Source organism: Mustela nivalis, assembly GCF_964662115.1.
Source record: "Mustela nivalis genome assembly, chromosome: 1".
Classification (NCBI taxonomy): domain Eukaryota; kingdom Metazoa; phylum Chordata; class Mammalia; order Carnivora; family Mustelidae; genus Mustela; species Mustela nivalis.
The window spans coordinates 116321755-116348024 of NC_139020.1; the positions used below are offsets into that span (position 1 = coordinate 116321755).

General features: G+C 35.5%; 1 protein-coding gene across 12 annotated transcripts in view; it reads left to right on the forward strand.

The window, feature by feature from the left end:
• The window catches only part of ZNF148 (zinc finger protein 148), a 118267-nt gene that overhangs the window by 17795 nt on the left and 74202 nt on the right, over window positions 1-26270 (forward strand). For 3 of the 12 annotated variants that reach the window (XM_082699661.1, XM_082699663.1, XM_082699667.1), the window contains exon 2: window positions 20552-20687. The exons of 2 other annotated variants lie outside the window; for them this stretch is intronic. The gene's annotated coding sequence lies outside the window, so the exon portion shown is untranslated. Of the gene's footprint in view, window positions 1-12451; window positions 12607-17429; window positions 17507-20551; window positions 20688-21858; window positions 22060-26270 lie in introns of all 12 variants that reach the window. 7 more of the 12 variants (XM_082699669.1, XM_082699664.1, XM_082699668.1 and 4 more) reach the window with 6 other exon arrangements.

The window sequence follows — 26270 nt, forward strand, 5'->3', positions numbered from 1 at the left end:
TTTTTAAGATTTTATTTATTAATTTGACAGAAAGAGCGAGAATACAAGCAGGGGCAGCTGCAGGCAGAGGGAGAGGGAGAAGCAGGCTCCCCTCCGCACATGGAGCCCTATGTGATGCGAGGCTCAATCCCAGGACCCTTGGGTCATGACCTGAGCTGAAGGCAGATGCTTAACCGACTGAGCTATCCAGGCATCCTGAAGTCTGATTTCTTTTATTGATCATGTTTTTGGTTCCAAGTCTAAGAACCCTTTTCTTTAGGTCTTGAAGGATGTCACCTGTGTTTTCATCTAAAGTTCTATAGTTTTTTTTTTTTTTTTAAAGATTTTATTTATTTATTTGACAGAGAGAGATCACAAGTAGGCAGAGAGGCAGGCAGAGAGAGAGAGGGAAGCAGGCTCCCTGCTGAGCAGAGAGCCCGACGTGGGCCTCGATCCCAGGACCCCGAGATCATGACCTGAGCCGAAGGCAGCGGCTTAACCCACTGAGCCACCCAGGCGCCCCTAAAGTTCTATAGTTTTATGTTTACATTAAATTCATGATCCACTTTGAGTTAATTGTTATATGAAGTTGTGAGGTTTAGGTCAAGACTTTTTTTTGCCTTTGGATGTCCAGGTATTCCAGCACTATTTGTTGAAAAGACAGTCTGTCTTTCACTAAGTTGTATTATCTCTTGGGCATATTTATGTTGGTTAGTTTTGTGTTCTCTCTTGCATTGATCTGTGTGTCTGTCCCTCTGTCACTACCCCACTGTCTTGATTAATGTAACTGTAGTTTTTTTAGTATATTCTTTTTTTAAAACATACAATGTTTATTCTTTAAACATATAATATAATTATTTGCCCCAGGGGTACAGGTTTGTGAATCATCAGGCTTACACATTTCACAGCACTCACCATAGCACATACCCACCCCGATGTCCATAACCCAGCCACCCTGTCCCTCCCCCCACACCCCAGCAACCCTCAGTTTGTTTCTTTCTTTCTTTTTTTTTTTTTTTGAAGATTTTATTTATTTATTTGAAATAGAGAGAGAGAGATCACAAGTAGGCAGAGAGGCAGGCAGAGAGAGGGAGAAGCAGACTCCCTGCTGAGCAGAGAGCCCGATGCGGGCCTCGATCCCAGGACCCTGAGATCATGACCTGAGCCGAAGGCAGAGGCTTAACCCACTGAGCCACCGAGGCGCCCCCTCAGTTTGTTTCTTGAGATTAAGAGTCTTTTATGGTTTGTCTCCCTCCCTGGTCCCATCTTTTTTTTTTTTTTTTTTTTAGTATATTCCTTAGTTTTAGTATATAAGATCCTGTCATCTGTAAATAGAGGTTCAGTTTATTGCTTCCTTTCCATTGTGAATGCTTTTTATTTAAATTTCTCACCATTTTCCTTGTTAGACTGTCTAGTACAGTGTTTGAATAAAAGAAGTGCTGGTAGGGTGCCTGGGTGGCTCAGTTGGTTAAGCTTCTGCCTTTGGCTGAGGTCATGATCTCAGCACCCTGGGATCGAGTCTCACATCAGGCTCCTTGTGCAATGAGGAGTCTGGTTCTCTCTCTGCCCGCTCTGCTTGCTGCCTACCCCCTCTTGTGCGCTCTCTCTGTCAAATAAAGTCTTAAAAAAAAAAAAAAAGGCAAGAGTAGACAGCTTTGTTTTGTTTCTGGTTGTAGGGAGAAAGCATTCAGTATTTTACCATTCAGTATAATGTTAGATTTTTTTGTAGATGACCTTTATCAGATTGAGGAAATTTTCTTATATTCCTTCTATTGCTAAGGGGTTGGATTTTGTCATGTTTTTTTTTTCATCTGCTGAGATGATCTAGAAAAAAAAACAGATTTTGTCCTCTACTGTGTTGATAGGGTATATTATTTATATTACTTGATTTTTGAATGTTAAACCAATTTTCCATTTATTTTTTTAAAAGAGAGTGAAAAAGTGTGAAAAAACGCATGTGTGTGGGAATTGGGGGGTGTGGGAGGGCTCCTGGGGAGGGCCAGAGAGAGAAAGGGAAAGAGAAAATCTTAAGCTGGCTCTGCACCCAGCTTGGGGCCCATCCCAGTTCCCATGACCTGAGGTCATGACCTGAGCTGAAACCAAAAATTGGATGCTCATCTGACTAAGCCCCCCAAGTGGCCCAGTGATAACCTTTTTAAAATCCTTATCTTGGTGATTTGTGTTCTGTTTCTATTGGTTAGTCATATTAGAGACTTAAAAAATTTGCTTTATTGATTTTCTCCATTTTCCTGTTTCCATTCATTTCTGTTCTCTATTATTTCCTACCTACTGCTTGCTTTATGTTTTTCTTTTTTTAAGTTTCTTGTGTTGGTAGTTAGGTTATTGATTTGAGAACTTCATTTCTTTTTTTTTTAAATTAAATTATATTTATTAACATACAATGTATTATTTGCCCCAGGGGTATGGGTCTGTGAATCATCAGGCTTACACATTTCACAGCACTCACCGTAGCACATACTCTCCCCAGTGTCCATAACCCAACCACCCTCTCCCTAATTCCCCCCCCCCCCCCCCCCCCCACTTTCCAGCAATCCTCAGTTTGTTTTGTGAGTTCAGGAGTCTCCTATGGTTGGTCTCCATCCCGATTCCATCTTGTTTCATTTTTTCCTTCCCTACCCCCCACAATCCCCCACCCTCTTTCTTCATTTCTAATGTAAGCATTTAGTGTTATAAATTTCCTTCTAACTACTGCTTCAGTGCATCTCACAGATTTTGACATGTTTTTATTTTCATTCATTCTTATGTATTTGTGTACGTTAAATTTTTCTTTGAGATTTCCTCTTTGACCCATGATCTTTTTAGAAGTGTTTTTTTCCCCCTTCCTGTGTGTTCCCTGTTGTCATTCTGTTACTGATTACTAGTTTAGGTCCATTATGGTCACAGACTGCACTCTGTGTTATTTTAATTCTTTTAAATTTGTTGAGGTTTGTTTTGTGGCTCAGGATATGGTGTATCTTGGTGAATATTCCATGGGTGCTTGAAAAGTTCTATGGGTATATTCTGCTGTCATTAGGTGGAGTATTCTATGTACAGTTGACATTTGAACCATGTGGGTTTGAATTGCACTTGTCCACACTTAATATGTGGATTTTTTTTACAGTACAGTACTTAAATATGTTTTCCTTATGATTTTCTCTAACATTTTCTTCTAATTTTATATAAGAATGCAGTTATAGTATATTAGAATGTGTGTTGATGGGTTGTTAATATTATTGGTAAGGCTTCTGGTCAACAACTAGGCTTTAGTAGTGAAGTTTGGGGGGAGTCAAAAGTTATACACGGACTTTTTTTTTTTTTAAGATTTTATTTATTTATTTGACAGACAGAGATCACAAGTAGACAGAGAGGCAGGCAGAGAGAGAGGAGGAAGCGGACTCCCTGCTGGGTAGAGAGCCTGATGCGGGGCTTGATCCCAGGACCCTGGGATCATGACCTGAGCCGAAGGCAGAGGCTTTAATTCACTGAGCCAGCCAGGTGCCCCTATACTTTTTGACTTTTGACGATATGAGGGAGTTGTTCAAAGATCAGCTGTGTATCAGTTAGATTCTGTTGGTTGATTGTGTTATTAATATAGCCACTGTGCTTTTCTAAAAAAAGGTATTGTTACAGCTTTTTCATTCCTTTATTTTCAACATATGTTATCAGATTTCTTGCTAGGAACATACAGTTGGGCCATTTAAAAGAATCTGCTCTGCCAGTCTTCCGATTAGTTTATTTAGGCTATTTGCATTTAAGGTAATTATTGATTGGTCACCATTCATGTCTGCTGGTTTTTGTTTTTGTTTTTGCTTTTCTCTGATTCTTGGATTTTGCTTCTCTTTTCTTGCCTTCCTGCAGATTACTGGAACATTCTTTAGGCTTCCCATCTTTTATAATGTGCAGAAGATATATTTATAATGTTTTTGAGTCTCTTGGTGTAGATTTTACAGTGGTTGTTGTAGTTATTTTACAGTATGCATATATGATTTATAATATGCTGGTATCAACATTTTACAACTTCAACCGAAGTGTGTTAACTTCACCTCTATTTTACCCTGTAGACCTTCTTAACTTTTATTTTTTATTTAATATTTTTAAAAGATTTTATTTATTTATTTGAGAGAGAGAGAAGCAGAGAGAGGAGAGAATCAGGCTCCTCACTGAGCAGGGAGCCTGACGTGGGGCTTGGTCCCAGGACCCCAGAAACCTGACCTGAGCTGAAGGCAGGTAACTTAACTGGCTGATCCACCCAGAAGCCCCACCTTCTCAACTTTTAAGCATAATTGTCTTGGGTATGAAATAGTGTTGTCATTTTTGTTTCAGTCATCAAGTATGATTTATAAAACTAATGGAAAGGATAATCTGTTGTGTATACCTATATTTTTCTTCCTGTTTGGAATGTTTCTCCATCCAGTCTGTGTTTTAAGTGTGGCACCTTATTTTAGTTTTTCTTTTTTGGGGAATGCTTTTTAAAAATGGCCCCTTTGTTTTTTCTGTGGTCTGAATGTATTTCCCTAAAATTCATTTGCTGAAATCCTGCTGGGAGTTGGGGCCTTTGGGAGGTGATGAGGTCATGAGGGAGGAGCCCTCATGAATGGAATTGGTGCTGTTACAAAAGAAGCCAGAGAGGAGCTCTCTTGCCCTTTTCTGTCCTGTGAGGATACAAAGACAAGTCTGTTACCTGGAAGAGAGCCCTCACCCAACCATACCGACATCCTGATCTTGGACTTCTGGCCTCCAGAACTGTGAGAAATAAGTTTTTGTTGTGCATAAGCCACCCATTCTGTAGTATTTTGTTGTCACAGTTTAAATGGATTGTTAAATGGATGTTTAATAATTCCTGAAGAATAGTTTCATTGGATATAGAATTCTTGGTTGGCAGTATTCAAAAAGTACTGTTGCCACTTTTCTTGGCCTCTTTGATTTCAGAGATCTGGTGTCATTTGAATTGTTGTTCCATTATAAGTAGTATGTTGTTTCTTTGTGTTGCCTTCTCAGTTTTTTCTTTGTATTTAATTTTGAACATTTAATTATAGTGTATCTTGGTGTAAATTTCTTTGTGTTTATCCTGTCTTGGGTTTGCTCAGTTTTTTTTGGTCTGTAAGTTTGTATTTGCCGCATTTGATCAGTTTTAAGCCATCATTTTTTCAAATACTCTTTTCAGCACCTCCCCTTTCTTTCTGCGACTCCAGCGATATGAACGTTGGATCTTTTGTTATTGGTCTACAGTTGCCCCAGACTTAATTTGTTTGTATTGAGTTTATCTGGTGAGTTCAAATTTTTGTTACTGTATTTTTTTAGCTCTATAATTTTCTTTTGCTTTTTTTTTTAAAATAAATTCTGTGTCTTTGCTGAGATTTTCCATTTTCTCACTTGTTTTGGGAATATTTATAATTGATTGCTGATACAATTTTATCATGGTTTTTTAAAATCCTTGTCAGATAATTCCAGTGTCTGATTCATCTCTGCATTGGCCTTAGTTGATGATCTTTCCTCACTCATGTAGTTACTTCTTGAGTCTTTTCTGTTTTATCTCTAGGAGTCTCTGGACTCTATTTACGTTTTTATTTTAGTAGACCCTATTTAGATTTAGCATACAGATTTGGGCCCACTTTTGTAAGCTGTGTTTCCACTGGCAATTTAATTTTCAGAGTCTTTGTGGTCACCTTAATTTATCTGATGCTGTTGGGCTCCCATTCAGCCCTTGTTGATGCTGCCTGGGGGAGCAAAAGGGTTTTCCCCATGCTGGGCTTCTGGGTTTTACAAGATGGAAGGAGTGAATTGTGGTAAGATCCTCCTACTGTTCATCCCATACCTCCCCATTTTTTCTCTCCCTCCTCCAGTCTCTGGGTGAGAGAGGAGAGGCTTGGCCCAAACTGAGTTGCTTGCTCTGGTTGGGTTCCTCAGTTTTGCCTACTTGTCTCTATCTCTGGGCAGAAAACAGTCTCAGGCCAAGTGGGTAAGGAAGATTTCTTCCCCTGGTCATTGTTATTGGCTGGACTTCCATTTGGATTTCCCCTTTATATTGTAGACGTACTCCAGTTTAATTTGGGGGAAGAATGTGACTTTCTGGTCTGCCTTCTGTTGCTAAGTTGGTGCTCGGGAAATGCCAATCTGGGTTGCCTTTTTCTCTTGGGTATGGGGACTCAAAACACCCTGCAGCTCTTTTGTTTCTTGTCTTCTGGTCCCAGACTGGTTCACTGCCTTCTTATCATTTTCTCAGTTTCCCTCTGGTTGTCTCTTGTATTATTTCCATGGTTTATAATTGTGCTTAGTGAGGAGGAGAGGAGGAAAACAGATCTGTGCCATCTTGTCTAGACAGGGAGTTCAGATTCCTTAATTTTTGTGAACCTACATAATCTCCAGTCAGGTTATATTAGCTTTGAAAATAATAGTATATGGATATATGCTTTGTGAAGTTTTAAGCACTATATAAATGCTTGCTTTGGTTATAAATCGGAGTAACAGACACCTAAGCTTTTGGGAAGTCAGTCCTAACCAGTTCAAGAAGGTGCCAGAGAATAGATACATGCTATTTTACTAGGCATCTCTCACATAAACAATTTTTTTATGTAGTTAATTAAAATGAGGTTATAAATTCTGAGTATTTTTTCAAAGATCGGTTTGTTTAATAAATTATTTGCACTTAAGATGTTTAATAATTCCCGTAGTACATTGTAGCATTTTAATATTAATATTTTCAGAACAAAATGAAAATCTTATAATTTGCAGGTAATTTAACCTGTTTCTAATTCATGGATTGAAAAGAGCAGATAAAATGTCCTGTCCTGCCTTTACAGTTCCTGATTTTCTAATTGAGAATAAATTGGCCCAAATAAGAAAACATCATTCTACGTTAGTAGAAGCACGTGTTTCTGAATGAGTTGACTTGCTAACTCGACTTCTCCTATTTAGAAGAACAGTCTCACAAACATACTTCATAAATTGTTTAAACTTAATATAGTTACTGCAGTTATGTTCACTAGGCTCCTTTGCAGCCACTTTTTGAGGTATTCTCTGAATGACTCTGATAGCAAATCTCAGTTTGCTAATCAGATTAAAAACCATTTGTTTTATGTGTGGGCATAACTCTACATTGTACTGGTGTCTGGTGTAACTCTGGGCATGCATGCTTTCTAGATAGGAGATAAGAATGATTGGCTGTGTGATTGAATAAGATGGAAATTTCAAAAGATGAACTGGCTTTTTGTGGACCATTTGTATGTTTTTAAATGAGAGTTAATTATATTCCATATGAGAAGTAATAATTCCAGTTTCATCTTATCTTGGTTTTTAATAATATTTTAACATTATGTTTTTGTTCACAAAGAATTGACTCTTTAAAAAAAATCAATGTAAATAAACTAATTTTTAAATGAGTATTATAATTTTTTAGGGTTTCCTTGGTTATTATTGGGATAATTTTTGTGTTACAAAATTGATAATTTTTGTGTTACAAAAATTAGTTATTTAATTTTCTTTACTTACATGATAACTGTGATAGATAGCATTTTAATTTAAAATTTTATGCTCATTGATATTATTATATTTCAAATATATAAATATATATACATACATAAATTTTTTTTTTACTCCCAGGACATTGTTAAGAGTAGCATTAAATATATTTTTAACTTGGGAAGGACTTGTGTAATTAACCCCTTGAACCTCAGAGATAAACAATAATACCTGCCTAGGTAATTGTAGGGGGTCAGGTGAAATGTGACAAGTGAAAGCACGAAGTACTTTATCAGAGTATGCTTGTATCATCTTTGAGGACATCATTTGAAAATTTGCTTGTGTGATCTTGATCATCAGAGTATAAAGTTATTTACAAATTATTGTGTATTCAGTAAAAAGTTATGTACAATAGTAAAAGTAAAGCAGCTTTCCTTTTGAGTTTATTGGTTTACTAATCTTTTTTTTTTTAGATCTTATTCGTTTATTTGACAGACAGAGATCACCAGCAGGCAGAGAGGCAGTCAGAGAGAGGAGGAAGCAGGATCCCTGCTGAGCAGAGAGCCCTATGCGGGGCTTGATCCCAGGACCCTGAGATCACGACCTGAGCTGAAGGCAGAGGCTTTAACCCACTGAGCCACCCAGACGCCCCTACTAATCCTTTTTTTAAGAGAGAGAAAGAAAATGTACATGCACATGCATGAGGCGGAGGGGTAGAGTTGGGGAGAGAGAGAATCCCAAGCAGGCTCCACGCCCAGCATGGAACCTGACACAGTGCTAGATCTCATGATCCTGAGATCACAACCAAAGCCAAAACCGAGATGGATGCTTAACCAGCTGAGAGTGGTTTACCAATCTTAAAAATGAATTTCTATTAGTAAATTGGGGAAGGATTAAATAGTTGCTTGATAGTTTGTCATGATTTTGGGGTGGTGTCTCTCCTTAACAGGTAACTTAGATTTCGAGGTTAGTCCTACCTCTTTAGTGGCTTAGAGTCTAAGGAGTTTATAAAAATGCTTGTGGTGGACAATTGGTTTCTTGTTTGACAAACGTTTGTTTTTTAGGTGCTTTGAAAAGGTCAAGGGCAAATGGAAATTTTCAGTTCGTGGTTTTATTTCACTCACTTTGGTGAGTTTTCTTTTAAGAATTTGATTATTCCTTTGTAGTATTTTCATTTTCAGCTGAGCGGATTAGCTACATTAATTGAAAAGGTTATAAGATTTTGGCCTGATTTTTGTTGAGAGTAGAAATGGCAGATAGTTCTAGAAAGACCTGGGCAGGGTAATTTCTGGGATGGTTGGTTTGAAATTTTTGGGCTCTCCTTCCTGTTTGGGAAAGATCTGGTCATGAAAAATAACATTGTTGGACTGTCATTCATATAGAATTCTAATAACTTTAATTTTTACTGCAGCTAGTGTAAATTAAAGAAACCGGTATCTGTGCTTTGTTACTGTTTAGAAGTTCCAACCATATTTATAAAAATCTTTTGCCTGGAACAAGCCCCCACTCCCTTTTAAACATTGAGAAAACATCATTAAATCACAAAAATAAGAACTAATGTAATCCTAGAACTTGACTCACCTTAAAATGCTATGTAGTTAAAAGATGTTAAAGACTTTAAAAGATATTAAAGTTTTTTTTTTGTTTCAGATTCTTATACCATATGTGCTATTACATATTCTTTTATTGCTTTGTGCTTTTCTTGATTACATTTAAAGAACAAGAGGTAGTAGCCTTTTTATTTGGTAGTACTTAGGGAAGCATCAGTAGTTGAAATTTTGTAAGCATTACACATTTCAGTGAAATTAAAAATGAGGGTTTAAAAAATTTTTTTTAAATAAAGATTTTATTTATGTATTTGACAAAGAAAGAGAGATCACAAGTAGGCAAGGAGGCAGGCAAAAGGGGAGGGGGAAGCAGGCTCCCTGCTGAGCAGAGGGCCCAATCTGGGGCTCCATCCCAGGAGCCTGAGATCATGACCTGGGCTGAAGGTAGAGGCTTAACCCACTGAGCCACCCAGGTGCCCCTAAAAATGAGGTTTTTAAAAGAGATAATTAGCCAAGAACTATGGTTTTCTTCAATTAGCTTTTCTAGAATGGTTGTATTCGGAAGTAACATTAGGCTGCGTAATATATAATAAAATACTTGAAACAGCTAAGTTTTGGTTAGATTGTCTCAGAAATTAATATAGACAGTTCTTGTGGGGGGTTTCCTCTCATCTGGATTTTGATCATAAATTCATAAAACCTCATCTATTGCAATCTTACTTTTCTAGGCAAAGATGACAGTTGAAACAGTATGCTAGGCTGAAATACACCGAGCAAACAACATACAGATACATTTTGAAAATATTTAATGAGATAGAAGTTCTTAGGTTTGTAGAATTAAAGATTGAGCATGTGAAATATTTGAAAAAAACTAAAGCTTCTTCTGATCTGCTATAAAGTACATGCAGTTTTTGTAGCTTTTCTAAAGTACTTTTGAAATTCTTTATTAGCACTCTTTTAAAACAAAGGAAATTAGGTAGGATTAAATGGTTCTTTACATTGCTAAGAATGATTTTCTGTTTGCTACAGTGTTTCATAAAGCTTATAGTAAACTCATCAGTAGATTGAATCTATTTTTAAGACCTCTAAGACTTTTTAATAATTTTTTTAAGGTTTTATTTATTCATTTAACAGAGAGGGGAGAGTACAAGCAGGGAGAGAGCAGGCAGAGTGGGAGGGAGAAGCAACCTCTCTGGTGAGCCCCGGGATCCTGGGATCACGGCCTGAGCCAAAGGCAGCTGCTTAACGAACTGAGCCACCCAGGCGTCCCCAGATCTCTAAAACTTTTTAGGGGAGTTTACCAATCTGAAGGGTAATGTTGCCAAAACCTCACTAGTCTGGTTTTGGTATCAGGTTTTGCTGTTTCATTAGGTTAATGTGACTTTTCTAGATGCTTTAGTTTTGTTATCTGTGATTCCATAGTTGAGATAGTGTCCTGTGGTGTTTAAGCTTCTGAAGTTTTATTTCTCTGTTGGAGTGAAGCTTTATATAATCATTTAAAAACTATTAAATATCTACTATGGGCAAGGCACCGTTTTAGGCACTTAAGATGTATCATTGAGCAAAATAAAATTCCTGCCCTTGTGGAGCTTATAGTTGGGAGTAGAAAAATGATAAAAGATCATGAACAGATTACATAGTATGTTGAGAGGTGGTAACTACTATGCAAATTGTATAACAGATTAAAGTGGGATTGGGTGAGTGTATGTGGGGGCAGGTTACAATTTTAAATTGTATGGCAAGAAAATGCCTCTTAAATAAGATGATTGAGCAAAGATTTGAAGTAGGTAAAGGATTTACTTAGGAGTATCTTTGGGAGGAAGTATACCAGGCCTAGAACAGCCAGTACAATATGCCTGGAGACAGTAGCATGCTAGAAGATCTAGGGAGATAAGGAGGTCTGGCTAGTGAGGCTCAAGTAAAGTGAGTAGGGGGAGAATATGGAAGATGAGGTCTGAAAGGTGGTGGTGCTGGTGTGTGCTGGTGGTCGTGGTGGGGAGAGCATAGCACAACAGATTGTAGGGGGCCTTGCAGACCATTATAAGGACTTTGGTTTTGCCACTTACTAGTTTTATAACCTTTGGTAAGTTACTTAACCCACTCTCGGAAACTGAGTAATCATGGTTCCAATCTCCTAAATTGGTTGTTTGGATTAAGTGAGTTAATAACTACAAAGACCTAGGAAGTATATATTCATTGCAATTTTTTTTTAAAGATTTTATTTCTTTATTTGACAGAGAAATCACAAGTAGGCGGAGAGACAGGCAGAGGGGGGGGGGGGAGCAGGCTACTCGCTGAGCAGAGAGTCCAATAAGGGCCTTGATCTCAGGACCCTGAGATCATGACCTGAGCTGAAGGCAGAGGCTTAACCCACTGAGCAGCCCAGGCGCCCCGTTCATTGCATTTTTAAATGTGGAATCAACATTAAAATATTACTTCTTTCTCATTTAGTAGCAAAGGGAGGATTGATTTTCTGCCTTTTTTTTTTTTTAAGATTTTTAATACTTATTTATTTACTTATTTAGAGAACTTGAGTGAGGAGGGGCAGAGTGAAATGGAGAGAGATTCAAGGAGACTCCATGATGAGTGTGGAGCCCAGTGCAGGGCTCGATCCCACCACCCTGAGATTATGACCTGAGCCAAAATCAAGAATTGAATGCTTAACGGACTGAGCCACCCAGCAGCCTGTGATTGTTCTATAATAACTAGAGGTCTAAGTATAGAGGGGTTCAGCTTCAACTTCAGTTATAGCCCTTATCACATTATGTTATTATTACAGACCTTATTTGTTATGTGTGTACTTGCCATCTTTGCTAAATTATTAACCCCTATGGGCAGAGGCCATGGTATTTTATGCATGTCTTAGGAATCTTAGGTAGCATGTTGTATATGCATATCACGTGGTCAGAATGTTGACTTAGTTAATGACAAAAATGTTGGCTTAATGAATCAGCCTACCTGCACACATGCGTGTGTATGTGTGTGTCAATACTGCCAGTCTTTCAAAACTGAATAATGAAGGACAATAATGAAGGTCCCTGTAAAATATTTCATTTATTTTCTTTCTGTACCATAGTTATTAAAATTGGTAATGGTAGAAAATCACCTTAATTATTAAATAAGTGTGAGGGTTCATACTATGTAAAATTAGAAGTCCATATTTACATCATAGTATGGATTTAGTAACATCTGGCTATCTTTGGTTAAAGACAAATATCTTGATTTGACAGCAAAGTGTAATACTCCTGCCTTACAACACGTTTTTTAGTCTTAATTTCACTGTTTACATCTGCACAAGTGGTATTATGAGGAAATATTTAGCCAGCAAAATCTTAAATCAGAGGAATTGCTAAGAAGGAGTATTCACTAACTCCTGATGTGAGGAAGTGAAGCAGGAAAAGAGGAAGATCATAACTGACCTTTAGGTGGTTGTCCAAGTAACTTGATACCTATTTTTATACTTTCAGGGTCTTAGTTTCCACCTTGGTAGGTTCTTTTCTTCTCATTTTTGGGGGAGAGAAATGGGAGAGGAGGAGGAAAGATAGAGACTTGGAAGGAAAAGTGAAATTGGTAGATCATGCTCCATGAATTGAGGGTTCCAGAGACAGAGTCTTTGTGACAGGTGAGTTAGAGGAAATTCTGTGTTTCCATGGTAGAGGAAAGGTTGTGATGGAAATGATATTCCAAAATTTCTGTTTACAGATTTAGACCTTGAGGTTATATTATTCCGTGCATGCGAGTGTGCCTGTGTGTGTGTGGGGGGGGGTGCATGTTTCCTTTTCCTTCTTGCGTTACTGTTTTATTTTTTGTTTCATTCTTTTAACATGTCTAGTTATATTCTTTGATGTGTGAGAGCCTTAATTTAGAGCTTTCAATAAAAAGTGATGCAAGAAGATGAGTAGGCTTTTTGTGAAAATGTTTTCAACAGAATATTAACATTTTGAAAACATTTGTCCAGCCTATAGATTTTACCATATTCTGTGATGGCATATGTAATAATGTCTTGATTGTGAAGTAAATATACCCAATCAACTTTGAAAAAGACTCATAATATAATACTAAAATATATAATTTGAAGGCATTTTTATTTCCTGTATATAGACTTTGCTGTGCTTTTTCTGTTCAGCGTTCCAGTATTCCTATAGCTTTAAAAATTCTAAAAGTTGAACACAGCTATGTGTTCTTCACATAGACTAGTGAATAGCAGTGTAGTGCAAGTACAGTGTTGCTCTATTTGTTTATAATAGTGTCTAACACAGTAGTATAGTTTTATGGCAAATACATATTATTAAAAAATTGTCTACATAATTGAGAAGGTAGCATATATGCTCTTCTGAATTCTTTGAAACAAAACTCTGAGGCACGCAATCAAGAGCTTAGCAGTTTAAAATAGAGTTTTTAGTTTGTAACTATTTTAGCAACAAAGCTACTGACTGGCTGAGGGACTAGAAAGTGCTGTAGTGTTTGTGATGCCTTGATAAAATTATATAAACAGAACTTTGAATTAATATATTGGTTATTTTCTAAAGATTTAAAGTTACTTGTTTTGCTTTTCATTTATAGCTATTTATGATATTTATTGAGCCCTAAAAATGTGTGAGGGCAGCTATATAAATGCTTTATTATTTCTGAATAAAAATTATATTTGGCTTATTCTTTGTTCCTAATAAAATTTCAGCTTTCATTCTTCATTAACTCCATTTCATATGCCAGGGAAAAAAAAAACACTACAGTTACATAAATTGTATGTTTCTAATATCAATGCAATATCAACACAGGGTATTAACTTTCCATATTAGTCTCTGTTAAAAGGTTTAATATAGTATAACATTTAAAAATATGTATAGTCTATTTTAGTATTATTAAATACCTTTGCCTTGAAAATTTTAAATAAATAATATTTTTGTATTTTTAAAAAGTATATTAATGTAGTTGGACTTTTGAGCGGAGGGAAATGTTACTTTGGGGTTTCATCAGGAAATGATATTCTTTGAATGATGGAGAGAATCAACATAAGATTTTAATGAAACACATTTTGTGTTTATTTTTTATTTTTTAAAAGATTTTATTTTAGAGAGAGAAAGAGCATGCATAAGTGGGGAGGAGGGGCAAAGGAAGAGGAGAGGGAGAATCTCAGGCAGAGTTCCTGCTGAGTGCAGAGCCTGCTGCAAGTCTCAGTCCCATAACCCCGAGGTCATGACCTCAGTCAAAATTAAGATTCAGGCGCTTAAACCATTGAGCCACCAAGCTGCCCCTACTTTCTTTGTTTAAGTTATTTAAGATAATTCTGGGTTATTGCCAAGATTTTAAAGAAATCTTAATCCTCGACTAGAAATTAAATTAGAAGAAATCCATTTCGGGTCTCCTCATTTCCTTGGGATAGCATTTACTACTAATTTTATTTAATCCAACAGTTTCTACCAGGAAGAGAATGTTGTTAGATTTGGCATATTTAGATACCACTATTTTACTTAACTTTAAGAACATGTCTAATCCTGGTTCTTCTGAGTGATAACCTGTATTTTTATACTCTTATAAGGTAGAGGGGAGGAATTGGGAGCTTGGAAATTGAGCCAAGTAGTCTAGTGGGATGGACATTTGTTTGACATATTTTATAGGTAATCCAGCATTGTTTTACTCAGTCTTTAATTTTTACCTGTGATAGATGTCCGTGCGTTTGGTATGAACTACACTGATAAACTAATCACAACTGTTGGATTGGATTTTGTATCTATTGGATGATCCCTTTTCCTTTTATACCCACTTAAATATAAGCATGAATTATGTATGTATATATGGTATTGCTATCTAGAGATAATGAATATCTACATTGAAAGAGTTAAAGTTATTAGTTTTATAGGATGTGGATCGTTATTTTTTCTCACTTAGCTGTATTACTTGTATGTCTCTTTTAGGCCCCAGTTCCCTTATTTTAGGAAGATAGATGATTTTCTCCTTTCTTTCTGGCTTAAGTTAGTACATATGTTAGGCCTATGCTTTTATCCTTCAAACTAGTGAAAGAAAATTAAATATTTAACAGTTTTCAGGATATTTACATATCTGTCAATGGCACATAGTCTGGTGTCAATTGTTAATGATCATAGAAATTCTAAAGTTTTTCATAAATTTTGTTTTGAAAATTCTTTAAAAACGAAGATGTGAAAATAATATAGTGGCCATATTTTAAGATTTCTTCTTTTTCCATATTTTCTGATAATTGTCATGTTCAGCATTTCTTATTCCTTATCCAGGTTTATTACAAGAGTATATACACTTAGGCAGTAGAGAATGTTATAAGGTTTAAAAAAAAGAAAAGGTTCTCTCCATTCCTATTTGTGATTAACATTTGTGTGTATGTGTTTATTCTGTCAGACATTTTCTATATATATGCAGACTTTTATAAGTATACCTGTATTTACATATTTTTTACACAAATGAGATCACACTATACATATTATTCAGCAACATGTCTTTTTGTTGTTAACTTCTTTATTTTTGCATATCATTCCTTCTCATTTCATTCTGTTTAGTATTCCAATATTTGGATATACCATAATTATATTAACTACTAACTTATTTATGTATATTTACATTTTTAGTTTTTTTGCTATAATAAGTGGTAATATGGTGAATAATCTTGGGTATATCTTTGTATGTATTTTAAAATATTTCTCCAGTATGAGGGGCTCTTGGGTGGGTCAGTCGGGTAATCGTCTGACTGGTTGATTCTGGCTCGGGTCATGATCTCAGGGTCACGAGATCAAACCCTGTATCAGGCTCCACATGTGGAGTCTGCTCAAGAGTCTCTCCCTCTCACTCTGCCCTTCCCCCGCCAATTCCTGTGTGTGCATGAGCTCTCTCTCAAAAACAAAACAAAACAAAACAAATCTGCAGTATAAATTCCTAAGGGGAAAATTGCTTGGCCTGAGTGTGTACATTTGATAATTAAGTAGATGAATTGCCTAACTGAAAGATATCCCGGTATCGGTAGTCTAGGATAATGGGAGTCCCTATCTCTGTGACAACACTAGCGAGTGTCAAAATTTTAATATTTGTCAGTATTTTGTTGTTTAGTATTGCTTTCCAAAATTTCATTATGAGTGAGCCTGAGCATTTTCCCATCATTGTTGGCCATACATATTTTTTCAGTGATCTCTTTGGTCATATGCTGAGCCCGTACCCATTATTTTCACGGAATTTTTTTTTTTCTTATCCTTAGATTTTGTTTTTGCCTTTGTAGAAGTTTTAATTTTTTAGGATTGAATTTAGTGATCTTTTCTTTTATGGCTGGTGGTGGAGGGTTTCTCTGTAAAATTTAAAAGCTCTTCATCCTTGGTTATAGGACTCACTTTTTTCTCTCTGTTATCATGTCTCTGAATGACGTGAATCCCTGGTTTGTCATAGTTTGACATTATTATTTTCTTCCTTAGTAACCCATAAAATAGCTGTGTATCTTAAGATTGGTAGTTTTAGATTTGGTGAACTATGGTACTTGAGAAAGAATTATACAGGTTTTCTATTACTTTTTTTGGTTTAAATTGCTGAAAATCTTGATGTATGTTGAATATATTTGGTATAAACAAGAGATATAGAGTTCTAGCTTTAGTTTTTTTTTCCAGCTGGCTTGCTGATTGTCCCCATTCCAGTTATTGAATGGTGCATTTCTTTTTTATGTATTTGAAATGCCACATTTATCATATACTGAATTTCCGTGTTTTTGAAGGGCACCTGTCTGAAATAATTTCTGTTCAGTTCGTCTACTTGCCTCTTTGTATACTGAGAGTGTTAAGAGAATTCAGTAATGGAACTGGTTATATAATTAATATACACAAAGAATTTTTTATACAAACAGTAGGGCTTAGAATAGAATATTATGGAAGAAAAAGTATACATTGACAATAACAATTAAAAATATAAAATGCCTGGGAGCGAGCTACTTGAAGAAAATTTTGAAACTCTACTGAGGGATAAAGAAAATTTGAATCAATTCAGATTTTTAGTAGGAAGCTGTGATACAAAGCTGTCATTTCACTATAAAAATCAAATTGATTTTTATTGATTTAATATTTTATGATATTGCTGAACGTATTTCTTGTGACCTTGCTGAACGTGCTTTATTAGTTTTCTTCCCGTCTTAGTTTGTTGAGAGTTTTTATTATGAATAGGTATTGAATTTTGTCAGATGCTTTTTTTCTGCGTCTCTTGAGACAACCATGTGGTTTTTGTCCTGTATTCTCATAATATAGTGTATTACCTTATTTGATTTTCAGATGTTAAACCACCTTTGCGTTCATGGGATATATCCTACTTGGTCATGGTGTATAGGCCTTTTTATATGTTGCTAGATTCAGTTGGCTGATATTTTGTAAGGATTTTTGTATCTAATTTTATAATTGTAGACACTGCTGAGTAGTTTTTATGTGATGTCTTTGAATTTGGTTTCAGGATAACTCTGGCTTCATGGATTGAGTTGCAGAATGTACCGTCGTCTTCTGTTTTGTGAAGGAGATTGTGAAGGATTGGTATTTCTTCTTTAAATATTTGATGAAATTCATTAGTGAAGCCATTTAGGCCTGTTCTTTCCTTTGTGAGAAATTTAAAAATACTAATTCAGTTTCTTTATTTGTTATATTCAGATTTTTCCGTTTCTGCTATAGTCTTTTTAGGAATTTGTCCATTTTATAAAAGTTGTGTAATTTCTTGGCTTAAATTTGTTAAAATATTCCTTCCTTTATAATTCTTCAAACTTTTTTGAGGTATAATTAACATAATTTTTATTAGTTTCGATTGCAGAACTCTTCATTTTTGTGGGGTCTGTGTTACTATCCCCTCACTCATTCCTGGTTTTTGGTAATTTCTTGTTTTTCTCTCTGTTCTTAGTTTGCCTAGAAGTTTGTTAATTTTGTTGATCTTTTTAAAAGAATCAAGTTTTTCTCTAATTTTGTTTTGTATTTCATTAATTTCTGCTCTGATTTTATTCCCCTTGTCTGCTTACTTTAGGGTTTGGTTTGTTCTTTTTCTATTTTGTTAAGTGGAGGCTTTTGTTATTGATTTGAGAACCATTTTTTCCCCCAAATATATAAAGATACAAGCTTCCTTCTAAGTACTGTTTTAGCTGTATTTATGTTCTTTATTTATTATTTTTTTTTCAAATATTTTATTTATTTGACAGAGAGACAGCAAGAGAGGGAAAGCAGGCAGGGGCAGTGGGAGAGGGAGAAGCAGGATTCCCACTGAGCAGGGAGCCCAGTGTGGGACTTGATTCCCAGGACCTTGGGATCATGACCTGAGCCACAGGCAGGTGCCTAATGGCCAAGCCCCCCATATGCCCCCATGCTTATGTTCTTTAAAGATCTTGAGAGAAGAAATGAGAAAAATATATTTATAGAGTCCTTTAACCCACATATTTTTTATTTCTGGTGCTCTTCTTTTTTCTTGTGTATTTGAATCTGTTGTCTTTTCCTGAAAGCTGAAAGCCTGATGGACTTCCTTTAGTATTTCTTGTTAGGCAGGTGTGCTAGCAAAAAAATCTCTAAGCCTTTTTTTTTCTGAGATAACTCTTTATTATGCCTTCATTCTTGGAGGATAATTCTTTTGCCTTCTTGATTGACAGGTCCTATCTTTCAGCACTTTGAATATGTCATTCCACTGTTTTCTGGTCTCTGTTGTTTCTGATTGAAAGTCAGCTGTTAATCCTGTTGGTTCCCTGCACATGCTGAGTGATTTTTATCTTTGTGCTTGCATTATTTTCTCTTTGTGTTGCTTTCACCAGTTTGACTGTTAATGTGTCTAAGTGTGGGCCTTTTTGTATTTATTCTACTTGAGAGTCATTGAACTCCTTAAACTGTAGATTTGATTTCTTTTTAACTAAAATAAAATATGGGAAGTTTTGGCAAGTATTTTATTAAAATTTTTTTCCCCCTGCCCTTTCTATACTATCCTTCTGGGACTCCAGAAGTGTTAATAAATTAGCCTCCAAGGCTCTGTTCAATTTTCAACTTATTTTCTCTCTGATCTTTAGATTGGATAATTTCAGTAGATAGTCTTTAAGGTCATAGGTTTTCTTGCCATTTTAAATCTGTCATTGAGACCTTCTAGTAAATATTCTGTTTTAGTTACTGTGCTCTTCAATTGCAGAGTTTCCACTGTGCTTCTTTTATGTAATTTCTGTATACATTTATTGAGAATCTCTTATTGATTATTTTCATAACTAAAAAATTTAAATATGTGTTCTTTTTACATATCTGTAATAAACATTTTAAAATCTTGTTTGCTTAAACCAACATCTGGGGATACTCTAGGAACTGTAGTGACTGTTATTTTTTGTTATATTTCATTTTTTTATAATCTTATAATTTATTGTTGCAAACTAGGCCTTTATTTTAGGGAAGGAGATAGGGAGAGAGAGCACAAGTAGGAGGAGGAGCAGAGGGAGAGGGACAACCAGACTCTGCTCTAAGCATGGAGTCCAATGTGGGTCTTGATCCCATGACCTTGAGATCATGACCTGAGCTGAAATCAAGAGTCAGTGCTTAACCCGCTGAGCCACCCAGAGGCCCCAGGAATCTAATATTTTTAATGACTTATGGTAGGAAATTCCATAAACTCTTGAGTCTGTTGCTATGCTCAGAAATACTGTAAGACAGTTTGATTGTCTATAGCTAGTGTTCTTCATTTTTATTTTTATTTTATTTTATTTTATTTTATTTTTTGGGGGGGGGGTATGGCATACTGTCTTCCTGTGATTAATGGTTGATTGTACTCATCTTACTGTCAGCTTTTCCTGTCAGAGGCGACCTGGATGATTATGTTTCTATATCTAAATATTTAATAAGATTTTACAACTGTAATTGTTTCTATTGTGAATAAATACATATTCTCTACATGACTAGTTCTGTTATTTGTAAGGCCTGGTATTGTGTTTGCTTCCCTCTTCAGTTCATATACATGCAAAGTAGATATGAATAGTACTGTTAAGTGGTTTTGTAATCTTTACTTTCTCTTTTCTAGCTTTTTAGGTCTGTAACCCTCTGAATTTCCCTAAGCATCACATATCTCTAAAGCTGTAGACTCCAGATTAGGCAAATTATTCTTTTTAAACAATTTTTTAAAAAGATTTATTTGTTTAATTTTGAGAGAGTGAGTGAGCATGGGTGTGTGCATGAGTGGTGGGAGAGGTAGAGAAGCAAACTCCTCACTGAGGGTGGAGCATGATGCAGGGCTTAATCCCAGGACCCCAAGATCATGACCTGAGCTGAAATCAAGAATTGGCCACTTATCTGACTGAGTAGCCCTGGCATCCCTAGGCAAATTATTTTTTTAAGACCAAGGTTATTTCGCAGTTACTACTTACCACTATTTTATCTTTCTAATTTCAAACTTAAGAGCAAGTCATTGTACCAGTCATTCAGGCATGGTTTTCTATTTACAAAGAATGATCACTTCATTATTCATACCAGTTTTTCCATGTTGTATTTGTACAGTATTTTTTCCCTTCATAAGTAATGTATTTTGTTGTGTGTTTTTCTATTTCTTTCTTTCTTTCTTTCTTTTTTTTTTTTTTGTAGGACTTGGATGGCATAAGTGATTAAGGTGGTGTTGAGGGTCTCTGAAGCTTATGAAAGGTAGAAACTCAACCATGATTTCTTTTTCAACTCTACAGCATTTCCTTCCTTGAAGTCTTCATTTTTACCTTAGTCTCAGGTAATGTCAATGCTTGTTTTTCATAATCATGAATAAATTAATTTTTTCAAATATGAAACCATTTTTGGGTGATAGAATTTCATGTTGATTTTTGTACCATAGATTATGTTTTGATGTTTATATCTGTTAGAAACTTGGGATTTTAATCTTTCTCTTGAGAAAATTGTTAAGAGACAATTGAGGAGTAATGATATCATTTTAGATTTTAAGTTTAGTTTAATGCAGAAAAATATGTGTAGCTTATTATGTAACTTAAGTGAAATTTAAGTGGGAAGATGTTTTCTCTTTTAACCCTTTTTTCAGCAGGGTATTGTATTTTTCATTCATTTGCCATTAACACATACAAACCCATGTTAAATTTTTCAGAATTTTCGGGGAAACTCTGTTTTCATACATTGGAAAACTAGTTAAACCTATTATCAAACTCAGTAGTGTTTAGCATATAATTTATAAAACACGAAAAAACATACCAGTTACTGTACATTTGTACATACTGTATGTTTGCCTAATCATTTATATTAGAAATACTAGTTAAAATATAGACTTGGCCACGGTGACAGAGGCTTTAAAGGTAGAAATACATTTATTTAAGAAGTCCATGTAAACAATTTTGAGATTTTATAGAGGCTCTAGAATCACCATGACCTGGATGTCTTTGTCTTGCTCTTCTTAATACGTAGCATCTCTGTGGTGGTCCCAGATGGTTACCATTATGTCTGTCAACAGGAAGGAAGGAAGGATATTTTCCTTCCCTTTAAGAGGAGTTTTATATACCATTTCTATTAATATTCCAGTGGTTATAACAGTGTCACATGACCACAGTCAGCTGTATAGAGAAGGCTGAGAAATGAATCTTACCTAAGTAGCCATGTGTCTCACTTTTTTATTATTAGGCAAGAAGGAGAGAAGAGATTGGTTGCAGGGAAGAAGGGGGAATTTTTTTTGTGTTATATTATGGTTTCTTTCAGATTCACTTTTCATTAACTAGTGTGGATTAACATTAAAATATAATTTTTATTATCTAAATATTAACTCTTGACCTGGGACATACTTTGGAAATTGTGTTTACTTGCATTCTGAGACAGTTGAAGTTTTGTGACTAGTCATCATGCCTTTTTTTTTTTTTTTTTTGACTAAACACTGCTAGTCTTTTTTTTTTTTTTTTTTTAAGATTTTATTTATTTGACAGACAGAGATCACAAGAAGGCAGAGAGGCAGGCAGAGAAAGGAGGAAGCAGGCTCCCTGCTGAGCAGAGAGCCCGATGTGGGGCTCGATCCCAGGATCCTGGGATCATGACCTGAGCTGAAGGCAGAGGCTTTAATCCACTGAGCCACCCAGGCGCCCGCTAGTCTTGATATCAGATGAAATAAGGTATTAAAAGTTAAAATCACCTTGAGATAATTCCTAATTTTTTTTTTTCACTGCCATTAGGGTGAAATGATTTGTCTGTTATTTTACACTCTAAAACAAGGGCATTGGGGTCTTGGATGGAAGGATCTTTTCAGTTACACATAGAGCTAAATGATCTGTAACTAGCTCCTTCTAATTCTAATGAGTCTGTTACTCAAAATGTTTAACTAAGATCAGAACAACTTATCCTCAGAGACATTATACACTTCAAATAGTTCTTTTTAGATGAAAAATACGTCATCATACATTGTATTTTATGTTTCTTGTCCTGTTGTAAATATTGTATTTGGAAACAAGTACCAAATATTATATATTATAGAATTTATTAAAGTGTTGGAAACCAGGTATCAATTTTCCACATTATTTTATGTCAACATATTTTAACCTTGGTACCCTTTTTAAAAGACTTGTGGTAACAGTTTTGATAAATTTATGTACTTACATAGAGCATTTATAGTAGTCCTGTTGACTTAAGTTTATTCCTGAATAGGGTAAGACATTATAGTAGTGTTTTTGGTATTGAAGGTGTAAATACATCCTTAGTTCATACTTAAAAAACAGGGTTTGTATTATTAAAATGAGAGCATTTATCTAAGTTTAAAAACTGTTGATATTAATAGCACTTTGCTGTTTTGAAATAAGTTTTGGTTACTATGTAGCACATTAAAAATAACTTAGGTCTTTAATGTTCCTAGTGTACAGGGAAGTTTGTTTTAAGAAGTGTTTTTGATACTCCTTTTATTATACAAAACTATAGAAAATTCATAGTTTCTTAACAGAATAAGTGTTCTTAACATTAGTGTTTGAATTGTTGATAATTGGCATAAGATGTGATGGATGAAACAACTAGATCCAGCAGAATGTAGGGTTCTGTTTTGTTTGGACCTTTTTTTAATTCTCCTTCCTCATTTTCAAGATAATTTTACAGCTATTTCTTAACAGTGTAAGTTGCCAAAAATTCGATGTTTTAATATTTTTAAATATCACTATTTTCTTGTTGTTACATTGTTTTAGAAGACTTCGGTGATAAGTATTTGGAATACAGAATATGTTTAGATTCTGCTTTATTTGACAGGGGATGCAAGCATATAGAAATGCCTGTTAATTTTGACTTATAAATATTTACAAATTATTTTTCTGTGGTTAAGAAAGGGTCAGATTTTCCTTTGCTTGTTATATTATATACAATGACGGATCTTAGCTTATATTTTCTCTTATTTAATGTCTTTAATTGTTTCTAGCACTGATCAGAAAGACCATTTTGTCCAGTTGCCATTATTATAAATGATGCTTCTGTTAGAATGTTTTGAACTAGTAGTTATTTAAAAATCATCAAGGAGTGTAGTTTACAAGATATACTTTATAGATGCAAAATGGTAGTTATACAGAGGTGTATCTGAAGGAGTTTTTGAATGTAGAATATACCTAGACAAGAAGTAGACTTTGTTTTTAAATTAGAGATGAAGCATTTTTTTGCATAGATAAAACCATTCTTTTGAAAGATGAAAGAGAATAGGAAACTTCTTAAGAATGACCAGTGGCAAATTGTTAATCCATATTGATCTTGGTTTGCTTTGTCTGACTTGTTGGTCTTGAGCCTGACTGATACTTGTGTTTTCAGTCCTGGTATTTTTTAAGCTGTAATTTCTCACTAACTCATACATAGTTGGAAATGTTACTATCCAAATTAATATAACCAGCATCCTCCAGACAGCAAGGAGTTTGCTTTGGGTCAGAAATAATTTGTAAAACGTAGTTTTTCTGTTTCAGAATAGGTTCCTTTGAGTACTTTTCTTCTGCCTTTAAGTGAGGTTTATAGGTTGAATGGGTTCTGGTACAAGGCAGGGTATTGTTGATTTGGGAGAATATTTTGAGTTGGAAATTATACTTTTTATAGAAAAGAATGATGTTTAATTCCCAAGCTTGCCTACTATAATCTGTTTTGACTCATAATGTTGAAAGCTCTACATTGTTCAATAAAAGTTGGTGGAAAATAATATACAACCAAACTATCAACAGAAAAGCAGTATCTTTAAATGAGAAATATTTTTTTCATGTTTGAATGCAAGATTTAATTAATGGTGATAAAGTGGCAGGTGAATATTTGTGTACGTTCTAAGGGGGAGCTAGGTGCTTCCAAAAATTTTAGAGGATTATGGCAGAAGTCTTCCAAATCTGTTTTCACCTTAAAATGTACAACCTTCTTTTCTTGGAATCAGGTGTTCTTTAGAACCTCTCCTATATTTATCAGCCATACTTAGGATTATTTTGTTTGATTTCGAAGTGAAAATGGTTAGGTAAAAGAAAGGGAGTTTCTTGAAGTAGCTTGGTAAAAGTTTGAAGCCTGCTTCCCCCCTCTCTCTGCCTGCCACTCTGCCTACTTGCGATCTTGCTGTCAAACAAATAAGTAAAAATCTTAAAAAGAAAAAAAATGGTAAGATTAAGATGGTATATGTAAGCCTATGCAAAAAAGAATGACAGTGAGTGGTAGTGGGAAAATAGCAAATGTAGGAAGTGTCCATTTGCCTTCCAAAGGCAAAAATGAGATTTTGTGTCATAAAGTTCTCCTGTGATATCATGTGGTGGGAATAGTCAGCTAAGGAGACTTAGATTGCTTTACCAAGCCAAGCAGTGGTGACGCAGTAGCCTCAGAGTAGGTGATCAGTGAGAAGAGGAGGAGTTTTGTGAGTTCTGAATGTGTTCATGTCCCTTTTCAAGGGGGAAGGTTAGTATCCTAAGGCAAAAAGTGCACTAAATCTGCTAAGCCCCTTTTGAAATGCCAGTGTACCTCCTGGCTATGACTTGGTGTAAACCCCAGTTTATCTGTTAAATGGGGATATACTTTTATTGTCTTGAGTGTTACTATACGTGTTAAGTGATATAACATATATAAATGTACCCAGCACAGTGTCTTCTAGCTAGCAGATCTTCAGCTTATATTAGTTGTCCTTCCTCTCTAGGTAATGATAATCTCTGAACTTTATAATGCAGACCCAAACCTACTAATAAATTCAGAAAGGACTTTTCCTTATTAATTGCATAGAGGTCCCTTAAAAAAAATAAGTAGGCACTTTAAGTGCCTTGCAGAGTTGATTAAAAATGAGTAGTAGTGGCCAGCTTGTCCATATGTTATGCTTCTGTTAACTTGTCTTCTGAAAGCAAGCCCAAACAGTCCCCTCAGCTTAGAAGTAATTATCGCAAATGCTTTTATTAAAAGCCCATGTGTTTAATTCCTTATTGAAAACCCTGACTCAAAGCTTATTTACTCCATTTCATCTTATAAATCTATAAAGCTTACTTTTTAATTGCTTGCACACAGTTGATTAGAAGCATTAAATTAGAAGGTGGTGACAAGGAGAGTCAGCTGTCCCTTCTGGAAGACAGGAGAAAGTGATGGCTAATAATTTATGTTCTCTTTGAGTAGAGCATTGCCGTTAGGCTTTAATGACTAGGGGCTACCTAATTGGCCACAATTTGAATTATTTTTACACAGCTGAACCAAACATTTTTCATTAGGAGAGGATGGTAAGGAGTGTGGGGGAGACAGATCATTGAATGGAGCAGGAAACTGTATTGTGGTGCCCTAAATGTCCCTGTTGCTGTACCTGTCAGCTTTTTTGACACACAGAGAGAGAGGGAGAGAAAGAGAGAGAGAGAGAGAGATGGAGATGAGGGAAGAATAAAACTTGGAAGGGAGAAAGAATGTAGTTTGAAGTAATCTGCTAAAGGGAGATTTAGGAGAAATTGGCCCGAGGTAGGCTGGCCTCTTCCTCTTCTCCTCTCTTTCGCTATGTTCTAGTTTTTAGTGATCTCTGTTCTGGATAACTCTGAACTTCAGAAGAAAGGGCTATCCCTTTAGCTGAATTAGCCCTATGACATCATTGTCCATCTTGTCTTGGCTCTAAACAGCTGTGCCGTTTTATACTCTTTGTCAGCTGCCCATGGTCCCTTACAAAAAAATTTGTCATCACAAGGAACTCAGGGTGACTGGCTGCTTATTACTCCACCTAGCCCTTCTTTTTTCCTGGTTGGACAGAGGCTCCTGGGAACATAAATTGTTTCTTTTTTTCTTCCAGAGCAGGCTTTCATGTAAGTGACATGATTTAAAGGAAACATTATTTCTTTCTTCCTCTCTGCTGTGTAATACCCCAACACCTACATTTCCATTAAGT